Below are 8,801 nucleotides of genomic sequence, written 5' to 3'. Positions count from 1 at the left end.
TAGAAACTAAAGCAGTTTTAAAGTAATTTCGTTTAAAGGTGAAACTGATTGAATTAACCAAATATGTTCACTAGTTATGAAATCTCACACCCTCTTGATCAGTGTTGTCACAGAAAACACAGGCGTGAGGGAGAAATATAAAATAAAATAAAATTTTAATGTTTTGTTCCCCTTAGTCACTTTGGAACGGTTCTCCATCATGCTGGAAATTGTTTGTCACCAAACTGTTCTTGGATGCTTTGAAGAACTTGTCCCAGAGGATGGAGGTTTTTAAATCATTCTTTATTCATGGCTGTGTTCTTAGGCAAAATTGTGAGTGAAACCCACTCCCTGGGATAAAAAGCATCCCCACCCATGAATGGTCCCAGGATGGCTTACTGTTGGCATGAAACAGGACTGATATGTGTCGCTAATGAGTGTGTGGAATGCCAATCTGCATGTCGTTGGACTGTGGGAGGAAACTCAGACACTCAGACACACACAGACCCAAAGGCAGTTCTCGGATCCTCAACCCTGGAGGTGCATGGCCAAAGTGCTAACCACTACACCACCGTGCTCCCTTGACGTTATGTTTCTGAATTCATTCATTCATTCACTGTCTATATCACTTATCCTGTACAGGGTCGCGGGGCTGAACTGAAGCGTATCTAAGGAGACTTTGGGCACAAGGCTGGAGAGGGTGTCAATCCATCGTGGGTCACACATGCAATGGGCAATTTGGGAATGCCAATTAGCCTAATTTGCATGTCTTTGGTGCCAATCACTACTTAAATTTAATTCCCTTGCTTGTAAAAATTTCCCGCTTTGCTCTCATTTTCTTAATTTTTTTCTTTTATTGTGTTTGTTAATGTGGTTATAGTATCACAACTTTGATATTTGTAAAGCCCCTTCTCCAGTTCTGTAAAGGGTTTGTAACCCTATAAAAAAAAAAGAGCTATAAAAATGAAATGCAAACATTTGGTAACTCTTTTTACAATTGATATTGTCACAATGTGACTTGAAAAATACTTTTTGTAAAATTTTGTGTAATTAAAAGTGTATCTTGCTCCATGTACAATAAATCAGTTTCTTTATGTAAGGACAAAGTGAATTGTTCTAATGTTTAACATTGCTAACTGTGTTTGGGACATTACTGCTGTTTACAGCCTAATTGCAAACTTCTGGCAACATTTGTGTTCTGTTTTCTGAATGTTTTGCAATTGTACTTCCTCTACTATTGTACACAGGAAAATAAATACTATCCCCACCACAGACTAGGGCTTTCATCAAAAGGCTGTTTAAAAAAAAAAAAGTTATAATTACTAACAATACATTGGTAGTTCTGCCTGGTTTCTTCTCAGCATTTTAAAACAACTGTCATGCGGGTGATAGCGATCATTTGAATTACCACTATAACTTCATGGAAGGTCTAAGCTATGTTGGGTGTGTTGGGTGGAGCAGAGGGTCTGTTCATGGGTGGATCTGTAGATTAGAGGGGCTGTGCTGCCCTTATCAGGCCGCGTGACACCGACAGTATTGGGAACAGCTTGCACCTCTTTCGACATTGTTCTATAGATAGGCTCAGGCTACATGTTGAATTGTGTTACTTGTTTTTTTTTCATGAACATGAACCCACAGGCTGTCTCACACCTCATTCAACACATCCCTTATGTATTCCTGATCTAAAAATATGCTTTAGTAACATAACAGCCTGCTAATCAATAATTCCAGATGGAGAATTTTTAAAAAGTTCCAGAATAAATGACAAAACATTCCACAAAAAAATGTCCCGCTTTTGTTGCTATGGAACAAGTTTCCCTTCATGATCCAGATCATATGATTTAGCTTAGAGAAACTAAACAAAGCAGTTCTCTGACCTTTCTGAAATAGAAATCTTGTGGCACGACAGTGGAGTGAATACCGTCACCACCCCACAGCCCCAGGAATCCAGAGTTATGGATCCAGCGTAGTGTTCTGCAAGTTTTTCCTTTGATTATGTGGGTTTAATCTGTATTCTTTGCTTTCCTTCCATAACCCAAAAACATTGGAGGTGTGAATGGGTTTGTGAGTTTGCCTAGCATCCTGTCCAGGTGTGTCCTACTGGGATTGAATATGGATTACTTACTACAGGTAAATTGATGAATAAATGTATGATGTCATTAGCAGCACATGTTACCTCATTTATAAATATATTACAAATGATGAACCTGATGGCCAAATTGATCTATGTGAGCTGTCCTTACAGTTTAGAAGTCATGACCCACCCCTCATTTTTTCACATTTTGCTTCCAAAGATCCAGACATTCTTGTATAATTATGTCTTGAGCTCCCCAGGCTTCCTGAACGACTTTTTTTCTCTCTCTTTAAAAAAAAAAAATCCAGTCCCTGTACCCGACTAGTTTCAGAGGAATGTTTTTGGTTTGTTAAGTCATATAGTGACCATTCAAGCATAAAAAAAAAAAATCTAACTTAAGGCATGAACCAGTGTGAACAGATGTTAACGGATGATCAGGCTGGTGATTAGTATACTGGTGGTGCGGATTGCTGAGTGGTAGGCATGGACAAGAGGGGAAATGAGCTTGCTGCTGAGTTTGTTATAGTAAACTGTGCAGCCTGTTGCAGTAAAACATTTGTTCCCATTTCTTTAATTTACCCTCCATTAATTAATCTAGTATGACGAAATAAGGGGTGGCTCAAGACTTTTGCACAACGCCGTATCTAAGTTGCAAAATACTGTATGTTTTGCCATTCTCCAAGTACTGGAGTTTAACAGGACGCTACAGATTGGTACACCAATCAGCTGAAGCCCTAATGTTAAGTCGGAGTGGTAAAAAGACGAGAGGAAACTGTTCCAAACATTTAATGCTAAATAGCTGTAATGTATTAAGTTTGCTAAGGTTAATGATCTGAAACCATAATCAGAGTATCTCTTCCCTGTGTGGCCTTTATAACATTTGCTACACAACAGTTTTTATTTCATATAGCTGTCTGGTAGTACTGATCATGGATTCGTATAGGAACTCATGCACTTATTTTTTGTCACACAGCAATTATTCGGTGCATAGTTTATTTCAAAGTAATGAAATCCAGCTTCATGTATTTTAACGCTAAAACCTTGTACACAGTAAGCAGTAGGCTCTAAAGTAAACTGAACAGCCAGACATAAAGGTTGAACAGAGAGAGAGAGAGAGACTCAGCGTTCCCTTTGCACCACAGAAACCGCGGCTACACACCAGCCACATTCTCTTAATCCATTCTGAATGAACAAATCCCGTCTCAGACACGGCAGAAAACAGACCCAGCATACACATGCAAAGGCTTTTTCTTAAAAGGACAACTTTAAAGTAAATGTTTTACTACAGTTTAATAGTAAATCATTTACAGATGGTTGATTATAGGTGGGTTAAAAATGTTCAAAACGTTCAAACAATGTTAGCAACTAGTCCGGCATTTTAGTTCGGAGTTTTCTTTATAAAATCCCTTGCCTCAACAGAGATTTAAGCTTAAGAACCCAAAGCATGTCCTTAAGTGCTTAAGCAATAGTAAACTCCTTTAGAAGTCTTAAACTGTAGCTCATATTCTGTTTAGTTTTTATTCTTCGGCTATTGTTTCTTTTGAACCATTTTTCTTAAATGTAAAGACCCATATTATTAGACTGTAATAATTAATAACTAATAATAATTACAGTCCGTTCGGAGGAATTATTGGCACTTTTTATGAACATGAGCTCTAATTAATATAGAAAAAGGACACATATTTAATAAGTGATATTTTGGACCTAAACAAATTGATTGGCATCTCAAATTTCAGTATAAGGTGGAACACTCTGCCTTTTTCTGTAGTGTTTAACAAGGCAGGAGTGTAGAGATCTTGAACCGCTCTTTCATGCAGACCATTTTCAACTCATTGAGATTCTTGGTGTTTATCTGCCCTTCTCAAGTGAGACTACCAATTTCCAGTTAGGTCTGAAGGCTGAGAGAGCCATTGGGAAACCTTGATTTTGGTGTTGCTACAACTATTTCTTTGTCAATTCTGACATGTGTTTTAGGTCATCGTCGTGTTAGAAATCTAATCAAGGTCTAGTTTTAGCCTAATGGTAAACCCAACAATGTTCTGAAATTTATTACGGCATTAAGCTCAACAAGACACCCTGGACCGCTGGCAGCACGTCGGCTCCAAAGCCTCAAAGCGACAGCACTGTAATTTACTGTGGGTTCAAGGTGCTGTCCTTTTTATGCAGTTCCCTTTTCGTTTGCCAAACATGATAACGTTATACATGAGCAAAAAGCTAGATTTTGGACACGCTAGGATTTGTGTCTAGGTTTAGAGAAGTGATTATTTCATGAAACTCTTCTAAAAAACGTCTATTCATGGATGTTGCATCTCACTGTTGATTTTGAAACAGGAAGACCCGAAGATTGCAGCTCTGAAATGGTAATCTTCGGAGCTTCTCTTTGTCACCCGTAGCATCCTCCTCACTCGGCGGGGGCACGATATGCTGTTGTCTTCCATTCTTGGCACATTTTATACATGTTGTTTTTTAAATGATTTATTAAATGAAAATATTTTTTTTGAAGGTATTCCTTAAAAACACTTTTGTTTTACGCATGTTGTTAAGGGCTGACAAAAGCAATTTCCTTGTCTGTTACCTCTTTCTTAAAACTCTAGTAAAACAGGAAATAGACACAGAAAAAAACAAAGTTCCTAGAACTAGATCCTAAAAGCAAAATCACATCTCAATTGTTCCCCAAAGATCAATTTTTTGGTTTGTTTGTTATGTTTGTATTATTTTTTAATACTGCAGTAATTTTGCTAAACATGTTTTTTTTTTTGTTGTTTTTTTACAGATAAAGCTATTCATAAGAAAAAACAACACTTTTGGAAGAATTCCTAACTGAATAGTTAACAAATTTCTTTAATATGTATAATTTTATAATAAAACCCAGAACCGATATTTCTGGAGTTGACTTATTAGAATTTACTTGTTCTTAAAATATTATTATTACAATTAGTAGTAGTAGTAGTAACACCAGCAGTGGACGTTAAACTCTTGTGCCCTAGTTTTAAGCATGATGGCAGTAACACACACTGGGTGTATTGTGTTCTGTCCTGTGAGGGAGCTCAGTGCTGACTCATGCTCTGTTGTCTCTGAGTGCTCTTGTATCTCCATTTGTCGAGCTCGGCTGAGATAAACGGCCCTCTGTGGCAGCTCTATTGAATACAAACAAGCGACCAGTTCTGGGCTTTAGGACCCTGACACAGTTTACTTCAAGTTGTTGTGGAATAACATAGCAAAGCATTGATTTATGCATTTACATTCACTGCATTTGGCAGATGCCCCTTATCCAGGTTGAATTACCTAAGGCTTGGTTTGTAGTCTCCAGTAAAAGCATATTCTCATTCTAGAGCAAATAGGTCAGGATCTTAAAATACTCTCAAAGCTAAAGTTATTATATTTAGTTCAATAAGTTGGTTAATATAACAAGGAAAACCATACATAGTGCAATACTGTATAGACATTGAGTTATTCCTGAATGTAATATACACTTGGCCTTTTTATGGAAAAGAAACACAGTTAATAAAAAAAATACCTTGGATTGCGAGCTTAACTTGTTCCGGAAGTTTGCTTGCATATCAAAGCACTCGTATATCAAAGTGAGTTTCCCTGCTTTGAAATAGTGGAAACTCGGATGATTTGTTCCACAACCCAAAAATATTCATATAAAAATAATTTATACAAAATATAAAGTAAAAATAAAACAAATTTACCTGCACTTTGCCCTTGAAAAATGTCCCGACAGAGCAGTGTTTCATTTAGTGTGCAGGATTGGTTGTGGGCTCAATTAATTATATTTTCTAGGGTTGACTTTTCATCTCCTCTTAAAGTAAGTGTCCTCCACTGTAACCCATTGATGTTGTTGGTTTAAGTGATTGTTTTTCTATAAAACCAAGTTGGCCTAACAATACCTCAACAATTAATAAACGACTTTAAACAACGACTCAAGACTCATCTGTTTCTCCAGTACTTGGACTAACCCCCCCGGAAAAAAAAAAAAAAAAAACTCTTCTTAGTTGTGTTGGACTAATGGCACTTAGTTATTAACCTAGTTAACCCAGTGTAAGTATGTATCCAATTATGTAAACATTAAAGCACTTTTTGTAAGTCGCTCTGAATAAGAGCGTCTGCCAAATGCCTAAATGTAAATGTAATAGACACAAACAGTACCTTTCCCCAGAATTCCCAGACACAAAAGAGTCCATGGCAACGAGAGTTTGTTCTCAATATGTGAATCTGAGGGGAGTGTGTCTCTCCAAGTGAAATAAAAAATTTTAATGCCTTCATAGGTGTACGTCCAGTCCTATTGGAATTCAGTGTACAGAGCACAGACTTGACCAAACATCACTCCTAAAGCTGCTGCCCAGTCACCCAAGTCTACTACAACTTCAACAGCTTGTTCAGGCTCATCCTGTAGCTCCCTCTGACCCCAATCCTCCACAGCAGAGCTCTGGTTAAAGAGAACAATCGTGTGATTCAAACTCAAGCAAGTTACTGTAAATCGCTGGCTCAGCTTGGTTGTTTATTCAGTCTGTCTTTAAAGTTTTCAAGAACACAATGTTACCTGTTGTCTCTACAAATACCGCTGTAATACAATATTCATTAATTAAAAATTTATCTACTTGGTGTTTTTACAGTGTCCTTTTATAGTACAATAAAGACATCCAACATATACTGTATGTGTGCTACTTGAGCTCTGTGAAGCATTCGTGTACTGCAGGCTCGAATCTGAGGTGCATTTACTGTAATTGACGATTTTGGAAGCAGGTAACTCTCGCAGGGAAGTCTCCGCAGCAGAGGAAATTCTTGTTCATCTTTTCCTGGAAAGGTTCTCATGAAAACCAGTTTCATCAAGACACTTCATGGTTTTTGTGACTGACTTTAAAGAGACTGTACAGATCTGTACTGTAAGATTCAAAGTTCTTGCAAATTTCCGGATGGACTGTTTTAAAGTTGAATGTATGGATGCTAAATTCGTAGTTTTGATGTCTTTGGAAAAAAAAAAAACTTTTCCTGGTACTGTATATACAGTATATGTGAATTTTGTACTTTTGTACAAGTCTTTTTGGTTTGTTGTATAATTCATGTGTGATGATGTTTGTTCTGTCTGTAACCTATCCCAGCTGCTCTGGCTCAGGTCATCAACATACTGTAGGTTTTATCACAAGTGATCCAGACCTTTAGATCATCTCTCAGTCACAGGCAGTAAGCTTGGGGGTCGCAGGATGACTTTACAGACTTATCTGCTCTGTCCTTTCAGATCATCTCTCTCCACCCTGCCCTCCAGCAGACAGGAGCCACATTACAAGCATGACCTCTGTGGACAGGATACACACATTCTGAACACTCGCTTGCATACAGCCTTTTGGGAATGTACTGTGCTCCTCTTAAGACAATGTCTATTTACATAAACAAGTCATCTCCATGCCATTATGTAGAACAGATTCATCACTGAAGACATTGAACGAAATTATTTAGACATTTTCACATCTAGAATTCATTGATATTCGAACAGCAAATTTGACAGCATTGGTGAGCGACATACATTCTCATTACTTTTTCCAACATCTAGGATAAAGTGTGAACACCATCAGATCACTAAACACATATTGGCCAGTAGGGGACAGTGAGGAGACATGCAGACTACTGTAGAGAACGTCCACTGTCGTAAAATACTTATTATACATCCATCATCCATTATCTATACTCTTCTATTATCTATACCCCATATCCTGTAAACTCGGGGCACAAGGAGGCCAATCAATTGCAGGGCAAAAGCATACAAACATTCATAGACTATAGGCAATTTGTGTTTCCACAATTACAGTTTTCAATTACACTGCATGTACACTGCATGTCTTTGGACTACAGGAGGAAACTGGAATATCTGGAGGAAACCCACCCATTACAGGAACATTCAAACTCCACACATGCTTTCCAAAGGGAAACATATTATATTATATTTCTGAAAGAAAATGACAACATTCCTCAGTGAGGTGAAAAGATAAGGCATAACTAAATATTTATTTAAATAACTTTTTACATTGTAATAGATTCATAAAACGTCTGCTTGAAGGAGAAAACATAATTTAAATGTAGCATGTGTATTACTACTGATAGAAGAAATTTAATTTATCATAGGTTGTTTTTAGTCAAACATTAGAAACACATTTTTGTATTACTATAAGGGTTGTACTTAAAATAATAGAGAAGTGGGCATAACCTTTTAACCTTTGCCTGGCTTCAAATTTCACGTTGGTAAAGTAATTCAACCTCTATGCAAAGGTGCTACTCAACATAATCTCATATCACAAGCCATGCATTTGCTCCATCTTTAAACCCAACTAATGAATTATCTTTAAAAATCCTATTTGTCACAGTTGATTTGGTTTTGTCTTCATTGCTGGTTTTCCGGTCTTTAAACTTCTCCATTCACCTGTGTACACTGCTCTCGTCAATGGTGGCATCCCAGGAAACATCCTAAAGCACAGTGCTTTAACTGTATCTGCCATAACTGCGACAAAGGAGATTTTCAAAAAGGATTTGACGGTTGGGTTTGACAATGGCACAAATGGGCGGCTTGTGATGGAGACTATTCTGAATAGTACCTTTACATAGAGGAAAGGCTACTCTACCAACATGAGCAATTTGATCTATTTATGTCAGTTAATGAAAAAAAGTTATGCCCATTTTTCGTTGTAGCCTTTGTAAATGTTTATTTTTATTTTAATGGTTCGAACCAAAAATTAATTAAAACACACTTAAA

The sequence above is a fragment of the Clarias gariepinus genome, chromosome 9 (assembly GCF_024256425.1).
Source record: "Clarias gariepinus isolate MV-2021 ecotype Netherlands chromosome 9, CGAR_prim_01v2, whole genome shotgun sequence".
NCBI classification, from domain to species: domain Eukaryota; kingdom Metazoa; phylum Chordata; class Actinopteri; order Siluriformes; family Clariidae; genus Clarias; species Clarias gariepinus.
Note: the sequence above shows the minus strand (reverse complement) of the source record.